At 40.1% G+C, this 9,535-nt stretch overlaps 1 pseudogene; it reads left to right on the top strand.

The window, feature by feature from the left end:
• The first annotated feature begins 2,599 nt into the window (after window positions 1-2,599).
• LOC112671791 (RNA-binding protein EWS-like) lies at window positions 2,600-4,360 on the top strand (annotated as a pseudogene).
• The last annotated feature ends 5,175 nt before the right edge of the window (window positions 4,361-9,535 follow it).

Raw genomic sequence — 9,535 nt, 5'->3', positions numbered from 1 at the left:
AACAGATAAGGAAAAGCAGGAGCTGGTTTCTTGAAAGAAATTCATAAAATTGATGACCACCTAGCCAGACTTAGCAAAAGAAAAAGAGAAAGGAACCGAATAAATAAAATCACAAATGATAAAGGAGACATAACAACCAGCACAACAGAAATATAAAAAGTCCTAAGAGAATATTATGAAAAATCATGTCAAAAATCAGAAAATTTGGAAGAAATGGATAAATTCCTAGAAACATATAACTACCAAAACTGAAACAGGAAGAAATACAAAGCTTGAACAGACTGATACCCAGCAAAGAAATTGAATTAGTAATGAAAAATCTCTCAGCAAACAAAATTCAAGGGCCAGATGGCTTCCCAGAGGAATTCTACCAGATATTTAAAGAGGAATGTCTACCAGACAGTTAATACCTATTCTCACATTGTTCTAAAAAATAGAAATGGAAGGAAAACATCCAAAATTATGCTGAGGCCAACATTAACCTGATTCCAAAACTAAAGACTCCGCTAAAAAATAGAACTACAGGCCAATGTCCTTGATGAAAACAGACACAAAAATTCTCAAGAAATTCTACCAATCAAATCTAACAGTACATTAAAAGAATCACTCATCACAATAAAGTGGGATTTCCTCCTGGGTTGTAGGGGTGGTTCAATATTCACAAATCAACCAACATGATATGCCACATTGATAAAATATATGATAACAACCATAAGATTCTTTCAATAGACACAGAAAAAGCATTTGACAAAGTATAACATCAATTATTGGTAAAAACCCTCAACAAAGTAGGGTTAGAGGAAACATACCTCAACATAATAAAGCCCATATATAAAACTCCACAGCTAATGTCCTCTATGGTGAAAAGCAGAACATTTCTTCTAAGGTCAGGAAAAAAACAGGATGTCCACTCCCACTACTGTTGTTCAACAGAGTACTGGAGTCCTAGTCTCAGGAATGAGACAAAAAAAGAAATAAAAGGTATTCAAGTCAGCAAGGAAGAAGTCAAACTTTATTTGCAGACAATGTGATAGTCTATGTAGAAAATACAAAAGACACCACCAAAAAATTGCTAGAATTCATATGAATTCAATAAAGTCACAAGATACAGAATCAATGTACAAAACTTTGTTGCATTTCTATACACAAATAATGAAGCAACAGAAAAAGAAATCAAGGAATCTATCCCATTTACAACTGCACCAAAAACAATAAGATATCTAGGAATAAAACTAACCAAAGAGGTAAAAATCTACTCTGAAAACTATGAAAAACTGATGAAAGAAATTGAAGAACACATGAAGAAATGGAATAACATTCCATGCTCATAGATTGTAAAAATGAATATTGTTAGAATATTTATACTGCCCAAACCAACTTATACATTTAATGAGATTCCTATCATAATACCATCAATATTTTTCACAGAGCTACAACAAGCAATCCTAAAATTTGTAAGGAAGCACAAAAGACCCTTAATGGGCAAAAACAATTTTGAAAAGGAACAGCAAAGCTGGAGGCATCACAATTCTGGACTTCAAGATATACTACAAAGCTGTAGTGATCAAGACAGTATGGTACTGGCACAAAAACAGACACATAGATCAATGGATCAGAATAGAAAAACCAGAAATGGACCCACAACTATATGGTCAACAAATCTTCAAGAAAGCAGGAAAGAGGTGATCCCTGGGTTGCTCAGTGGTTTAGTGCCTGCCTTCAGCCCAGGGCATGATCCTGGAGTCCTGGGATCGAGTCCCACGTTGGGCTCCCTGCATGAAGCCTGCTTCTCCCTCTGCCTGTGTCTCTGCCTCTTTCTCTCTCTCTCTCTCTCTCATTAATAAATAAATAAAATCTTAAAAAAAGAAAGCAGGAAAGAATAACCAAGGGAAAAAGGCCCTTCAACAAATGGTGTTGGGAAAACCAGACAGCAACACGCAAAAGAATGAAACTGGCCCCCATTCTCACCCCATACACAAAAATAAAATCAAAACGGATGGAAGAACTAAATTTAAGACAGGAAACCATCAAAATTCTAGAGGAGAATATAGGAAGTAACCTCTTTAATAAGCAATAGTAACTTCTTAATAGATAAGTCTCATGAGGCAAGGGAAACAAAAGCAAAAATAAATCTTGACATTTCATCAAGATCAAAAGCTTCTGCACAGCAAAGGGAACAATCAGCACAAGTAAAAGGCAGCATTAGAATTGGGAGAAGATATTTTCAAATGACACATGTGATAAAGGGTTAGTATCCAAAATCTATAAAGAACTTCTCAAATTCAACACCCAAAAACAAATAATCCAATTAAGAAATGGCCAGAAAATGTAAATATATATTTTTCCAAAACCAACATACAAATGGCTAACAGACATGGCAATGCTCAATATCATTCCTCATCAGGGAAATGCAAATCAAAACTACATTGAGACATCACCCTACACCTGTCAGAATGGCTAAAATGAACAACACAGGAAACAGCAAATGTTTTGGTGAGGATGTGGAGAAAGAGGAACCCTCTTGCACTCTTTGTGGGAATATAACTGGTAAAGACACTATGGAAAACAGTATGGAGGCTATTCAAAAAGTGAAAGATAGAGGGAAGGAGGAAAAATGGCATCCACGGATTATAGTACCTACAGCCAAGCTGCAGCCCAGCAGGGCTACAGTGCATACACCACCCAACCAACTCAAGGATATGCACAGACCACCCAGGCATATGGGCAGCAGAGTTATGGAACCTATGGACAGCCCACTGATGTCAGCTATACCCAGGCTCAGACCACTGCGACCTATGGGCAGACCGCCTATGCAACTTCTTATGGACAGCCTCCCGCTGGTTATACTACTCCAACTGCCCCCCAGGCATACAGTCAGCCTGTTCAGGGGTACAGCACTGGTGCTTATGATACCACCACTGCTACGGTCACTACCACCCAGGCCTCCTATGAAGCTCAGTCTGCATATGGCACTCAGCCTGCTTACCCAGCCTATGGGCAGCAGCCAGCAGCCACCGCACCTGCAAGACCACAGGATGGTAACAAACCTGCTGAGACTAGTCAACCTCAATCTAGCACAGGGGGTTACAACCAGCCCAGCCTAGGATATGGACAGAGTAACTACAGTTATCCCCAGGTACCTGGGAGCTACCCCATGCAGCCAGTCACAGCACCACCATCTTATCCTCCTACCAGCTACTCCTCTACACAGCCAACTAGTTATGATCAGAGCAGTTACTCTTAGCAGAACACCTATGGGCAGCCGAGCAGCTATGGACAGCAGAGTAGCTATGGTCAACAAAGCAGCTATGGGCAGCAGCTGCCCACTAGTTATCCCCCCCAAACTGGATCCTACAGCCAGGCTCCAAGTCAATATAGCCAACAGAGCAGCAGCTACGGGCAGCAGAGTTCATTCCAACAGGACCACCCCCGTAGCATGGGTGTTTATGGGCAGGAGTCTGGAGGATTTTCCAGACCAGGAGAGAACCGGAGCATGAGTGGTCCTGATAACCCGGGCAGGGGAAGAGGGGGATTTGATCGTGGAGACATGAGCAGAGGTGGGCGGGGAGGAGGACGCGGTGGAATGGGCGCTAGAGAGCGAGGTGGCTTCAATAAGCCTGGTGGACCCATGCATGAAGGACCAGATCTTGATCTAGGCCCACCTGTAGATCCAGATGAAGACTCTGACAACAGTGCAATTTATGTGCAAGGTTTAAATGACAATGTGACTCTAGATGATCTGGCTGACTTCTTTAAACAGTATGGAGTTGTTAAGATGAACAAAAGAACCGGACAACCCATGATCCATATCTACTTGGACAAGGAAACAGGAAAGCCCAAAGGTGATGCTACAGTATCCTATGAAGACCCACGAACTGCCAAGGCTGCTGTGGAGTGGTTTGATGGGAAAGATTTTCAAGGAAGCAAACTTAAGGTTTCTCTTGCTCAGAAGAAATCTCCGATGAACAGCATGTGGGGTGGTATGCCTCCCTGTGAGGGCAGAGGGATGCCACCGCCACTCCGTGGAGGTCCAGGGGGCCCAGGAGGTCCTGGGGGCCCCATGGTTCGCATGGGAGGCCGTGGAGGAGACAGAGGTGGCTTTCCCCAAGAGGACCCCGGGGTTCCCGAGGGAACCCATCCGGAGGAGGAAACGTCCAGCACCGAGCTGGGGACTAGCAGTGCCCCACTCCGGGGTGTGGAAACCAGAACTTCGCCTGGAGAACAGAATGCAACCAGTGTAAGGCCCCGAAGCCTGAAGGCATCCTTTCACCACCCTTCCCGCCCCTGGGATATCTATTTATCTATCTATCTATCTATCTATCTATCTATCTATCTATCTATCTGAATATTATTAAGCCATAAAAATGAATGAAATGTTGTAACAACATGGATGGAACTAAAGAGTATTATGCTAAGTGAAATAAGTAAGAAAAAGACAAATACCATATGATTTCACTCATATGTGGAATTTAAGATCAAAACTGAAGAACATAGGGGAAAATTAAAAAGAGTGGTGAACCAGAGAGCAGACTCAACTATGGAGAACAACCTGCATGTTACTGGAGGGGAGGTGGGCAGAGGAAATGTGTTAAATGGGTGGTGGTATTAAGGAGGGCACTTATGTGATGAGCACTGGGTGTTGTATGTAAGTGATGAATCACTAAATGCTACACCTGAAATTAATATTACAATGTATGTAAACTGAAATTTAAATAAAAACTTGAAACTACAAAAAAATAACGTCTATTTTCTTCGAGGTGAATATTGCTATGCCAGCTTTCTTTTGCTTCTATCTGCCTGGTAAATATTTTTCCATACCTTCACTTTCAAACAGTTTGTGTTTGTAGGACTGAAGTAAATGTCTTGTAGGTATCTATCTATCTATATATGGTTCTTCCTTTTTTATACATTTAGTCACTCTAAGTCTTTTGATCAAGGTATTTTGTCTATTTGCCTTCAGAGTAATTACTGATAGGTAGGTACTTATTGCCATTTTGTTACTTGTTTTACAGTTGTTTTTATAGTTCTCTATTTCTTTCTTCTCTTGCTCTCTTCTGTTGTGTTTTGATAGCTTTCTTTTGTAATATACTTGTATTCATTTCCCTTTATTTTGTGTGTATATATTACAGATCTTTGATTTGTGGTTACTATTAGGCTTATTATAACATCTTATGTATATAGCAGTCTATATTAAGTTGATGGTCACTTAAATTTGAACTCACTCTAAAAGTACTATATCAGGGCACTTGGGCAACTCTGTCAGTTAAGTGTCTGCCTTCAGCTCTGGTCATGATCCCAAGGTCATAGGATTGAGCTCTGCATTTGGCTCCCTGCTCATTAAGGAGTCTGCCTCTCCCCCGGTCCCTCCCCCTGCTCATGCTCTCTGTCAAATAAATGAATAAATAAATAAAATCTCTAAAAAATAATTGATTTCAGTTCTTTTGTGCTTTAAACTCTACTGGTTTTATAAGTGATTAATCTACCATATTTATTATGTTTGTATGTACCTGTGTAATTTTTTCCTATCTTAATTTTTTTCTCTTGATTATAGCCTTCTCCTTTCCCCCAAATAATTCTTTACAACATTTCTCATCAGACCGGTTTAGTGGTGATAACCTCCTTTAACTTGTGTTTGTCTGAGAAACTCTTATATTATCTCTCATATTCTGAATGATATCCCTGCTGGTTGTTGACTTTTTTCCTTTTAGGACTTTGAATATATCATGCCACTCCCTTCTGACTTGGAATGTTTCTGCTGAAATATTAGCTGTTAGTCTTATGGGGTTTCCCCTTGTATGTAACATATTTCTTTTTTCTTGCTGCTTTTAAAATTCAATCTTTGTAAAAAAAATTCAATCTTTGTGACTACTTTTTGCCATTTTAATTACTATGTGTGGCCCCCCCTTAGGCTAATTGCAGTGGAGCATCTCTGTACCTCCTGAATCTGGATGTCTATTTCCTTCCCCAGATTAGGTAGGGTTTCAGATATTATTTATTCACATAAATTCTCTGCCCCTTTTCTCTCTTTATTTTCTGGGATCCTTATAAAGCAAATTTTATGCATGATGATGTCACTGACATCATCTTACCTTATTCTTAACTTTTTATTATTCTTTTCTTTTTCCGTTCATCTTGGTTACTTTCCCTTACTCTGTTCTCCAGCTCATTGACCCATTCTTCTGCCTTTTCTAATCTGCAATTGAATTCCTCTAGTCTATTTTTTAATTTAAATTCAATTTGACCACATATAGTACATCATTAGTTTCAGATACAGTTTTCAATAATTCATCAGTTGTGTATAACACCCATTGCTCATCACATCACATGCCATTCTTAATGCCCATCACCCAGTTACCATATTCACACCCACCTCCCCTTCAGTAACCCTCAGTATGTTTCCCAGAGTTAAGAGTCCCTCGTGGTTTGTCTTTCTCTCTGATTATTCCCCATTCAGATTCCCCTCCTTTCCTTATAGTCCCTTGCATTATTTCTTATATTCTGCATATGAGTGAAACCATATGATAATTGTCTTCCTCTAATTGACTTATTTCACTTAGTATAATACCCTCCAGTTCTATCCATGTCAAAATAAATGATAGATATTCATCCTTTCTTTTTTTAATAATAAATTTATTTTTTATTGGTGTTCACTTTGCCAACATACAGAATAACACCCAGTGCTCATCCCGTCAAGTGCCCCCCTCAGTGCCCGCCACCCAGTCACCCCCACCCCCCACCCTACTCCCCTTCCACCACCCCTAGTTCGCTTCCCAGAGTTAGTAGTCTTCCATGTTCTGTCTCCCTTTCGGATATTTCCTACCCATTTCTTCTCCCTTCCCCTCTATTCCCTTTCACTATTATTTATATTCCCCAAATGAATGAGACCATATAATGTTTGTCGATATTCATCCTTTCTGATGGCTAAGTAATATTCCATTGTATATACACACCACATCTTCTTTATCCATTCATCTGTCAAAGGACATCTTGGCTCTGTCTACAATTTGGCTATTGTGGACATTGCTGCTATAAACATTGGGGTGTAGGTGCCCCTTCATTTCACCACATCTGTACCTTTGGGGTAAATATCCAATGGAGCAATTGCTGGGTCATAGGGTTGCTCTATTTTTAACTTCTTGAGGAATCTCCACAGTTTTCCAGAGTGGCTGCACCAGCTTGCATTCCCACCAACAATATAAGAGAATTTCCCCTTCTCCACATCTTTACCAACTTGTGTTGTTTCCTGTCTTGTTGATTTGGATCATTCTAACTGGTATAGAGTGGTATCTTGTGGTTTTGATTTGTATTTCCCTGATGACAAGTGATGTGGAGCATTTTTTCATGTGTCTGTTGGCCATTTGTATGTCTTCCTTGGAGAAATGCCTGTTCATGTCTTCTGCCCATTTCTTGAGTAGATTTTTTGTTTTCAGGGTTTTGAGTTTGATATGTTTTTTATAGATCTCGGACATTAGCCCTTTATCTGAAATCTCATTTACAAATATCTTCTCCCATTCTTCAGGTTGCCTTTTAGTTTTGTTGACTATTTCCTTTGCTCTGAAAAAGCTTTTTATCTCGATGAAGTCCCAATAGTTCATTTTTGCTTTTGTTTCCCTTAACTTTAGAGATGTGTCTTGTGAGAAGCTGCTGTGACAGAGCTCAAAAAAGTTGTTGCCTGTGTTCTTCTCTAGGATTTTGATGGATTCTTGTTTCACATTTAGGTCTTTCATTCATTTTGAGTTTATCTTTGTGTATGGTGTAAGAGAATAGAATTTTTTGTTATTGAGTTCTTCACTTTTGATTGGTTCTTTTTAAAATTTTCTGTCTCTTTGTTGTAGGCCTCACTGAAACTCTCCACTCTTTTCTCAAGTCCATTTATGGCCATTACTTTGAATTTCCTATCAGGAATGTTGCATATATCTGTTTCATTTAGCTCTTCTGCTGTGGTTTTATACTGTTCATTCATTTTGGACGTATTCCTCTGTCTCCCTATTTTGTCTGTCTCTGTTTCTATGTATTAGGAAGTTCAGTTTTATCTCCTGATCTTGCAAGTAGTGTCCTTATGAAGACAAGGTCCTGTTATGCCCTTTAGCACAATGTTCCCTGTTCACCTGAACCAGGGACTTCAGGAGAGTCTCCTATTTATTTTGTGGGAGTCCAAATATTGTGGCTGAGTCTCACTTGCTTTCAGTCCAGTTGGCTGCAATGGCCCACTTTGCTATTGTGGGCAGAATTTTGTCCCTTTGATATTAAGGGACCTGTCTGGGTTTTCCATGGGCTTGTAGTTGTGTCAGACCAAATGCTTGCCCTGAGCCTGGTTTTCAGGCCTGTGGTTGCACCTAACTGCAAGGCTCTCTCCCTGTATCATCCCCTGAGAGATTTTTGTTTGTGGATGGGGCTGACAGATCAGAGACCTGTCTGCAGTCAGTCTGCTGTGGCTACAGACACACTGATTGTCAGGGCACTCTCTGTACATTTCTGGCTGTAAGTTTTGCCTGTCGGGACTGCATTCAATCTGGTATGTCTTATTATCTTTCCTTCTCCCCAGGGAAGAAGTGACTTTGGAGTTATGCCAGTCCCTGCTGGGGCTACTTGGAGGATGGAAGGCGACAGGAGCTTCTTTGGACAGACTGCTGCCTAGTGAGGCAGTTTGGATGGTGCAGATCCACAGGACTATGTGGCAGTGGGGTGCACAATGTTACGAAGATAGATGGAGGGTGTTCACACTGATTCCCTCAGTATCTAGTTATCTAGGCTGAGGAAAGGGGGAGAGAAACAGCATCTGTCAGCTCTTTTTTTCTTGGAGAGTTCTCCAAAACATCCCTGCCCCTCCAGCACATGTCCTGAGATTAGTAAATAGATCTTCATGCCAGGCACTTTTCAAAGTGCTGCTTGTATGCTCTATCTCAATGAGATAGTTTGTTATGCTGTTTCTTTAAAGGTGGGGATTCAGTTTCCTATCACTCAATTGCTCATGCCAAAAGACCTGGGAATAATTTATATGCCTCTTTCTCTCTCATTCAACACTCCAGTGCATCAGTAAGTCTTGTCATTTCTACATGCAAAATATATCAAAAACTATGCACTCTCTTCTCTCCATGACGATCACTTAGGACTAAGCCACCAGTTTCTCTCACCTGGACTATTTTTTTTTTCACCTCGACTATTTTAATATCCTTTTAATTGATCTCCATATTTCCTCTCATCTCATTTTATAATAAATTTATCACATGAATACCAGACTGATCTTTTTAAGATGTGAATCAGATCATACTACAGCCCTGCTATAATTGGTTTCACATTTTACTTAACACCCAAATCCTTAATATGCCCTACAAATCTCTGCATTATCACCCAAGATGACTTTTCCAGCTCATCTCATGATGGTATATTTCCCCTCCATGCTCACACTCCTCCAGGTACTTTGGCTTATTTTCTTTTCCTCAAGCATATCACTCTCCCTTCTGTCTCAGCGCCTTAGTACATACTTTTTTTGGACTTGGACAATGTCTCTCCATTTCTATGCATGAGCTATTGT

This window comes from Canis lupus, chromosome X (genome assembly GCF_003254725.2).
Source record: "Canis lupus dingo isolate Sandy chromosome X, ASM325472v2, whole genome shotgun sequence".
NCBI lineage: Eukaryota > Metazoa > Chordata > Mammalia > Carnivora > Canidae > Canis > Canis lupus.
This window is presented reverse-complemented; position numbering and strand designations above follow the sequence as displayed.